Here is a 482-nt window from a genome sequence, read left to right on the forward strand (position 1 = left end):
GTGTGTGTGTGTGTGTGTGTGTGTGTGTGTAGACATGGAAACATCTTCATCAGACGGCGATGACCTGGATGTTTGAACGCTCAGCAGATGATTCTGAAGCGACTCTGCGTGAAACTGATTTGAAACGTCTCGTCGTTGTGTGCATGAAAAATATTCACTGATTTAGTTACTATAGCAACAATACTGATTTTCAGCAGTTTATACTTTTGTGGACTTCAAAGAGACTGAAGTCAGACTGCAGTTGGTGTAAAACTGGATTAACTGAGTCCAGCTGCTGGATTTCAGGTAAAAACACTCAGAGAAACCAAATCCTACAAGGTTTGGATGGTGGGTCCAGGTGGGCGGGGCTTGGTGACTGCTTTGTTGTGACATCACAAAGTTCCAGAAGTCCTGACGGCTGGTTTTAAGGCTCAGTTTCTGAATACAGGCTGTGTGCATTTCTCTGTGGACTGAGGCTTTGATACTTTCACAGTATTAATATA

At 43.4% G+C, this 482-nt stretch overlaps 1 protein-coding gene across 1 annotated transcript in view; it reads right to left on the reverse strand.

The window, feature by feature from the left end:
* LOC111670253 (neuronal acetylcholine receptor subunit alpha-7-like) overlaps positions 1–482 on the reverse strand; it is a 38,126-nt gene that overhangs the window by 21,518 nt on the left and 16,126 nt on the right. The window lies entirely within an intron of this gene.

The sequence above is a fragment of the Seriola lalandi genome, unplaced genomic scaffold (genome assembly GCF_002814215.2).
Source record: "Seriola lalandi dorsalis isolate HSWRI2012SDOR001 ecotype SW California unplaced genomic scaffold, Sedor1 jcf7180002054847, whole genome shotgun sequence".
NCBI classification, from domain to species: Eukaryota; Metazoa; Chordata; class Actinopteri; order Carangiformes; family Carangidae; genus Seriola; species Seriola lalandi.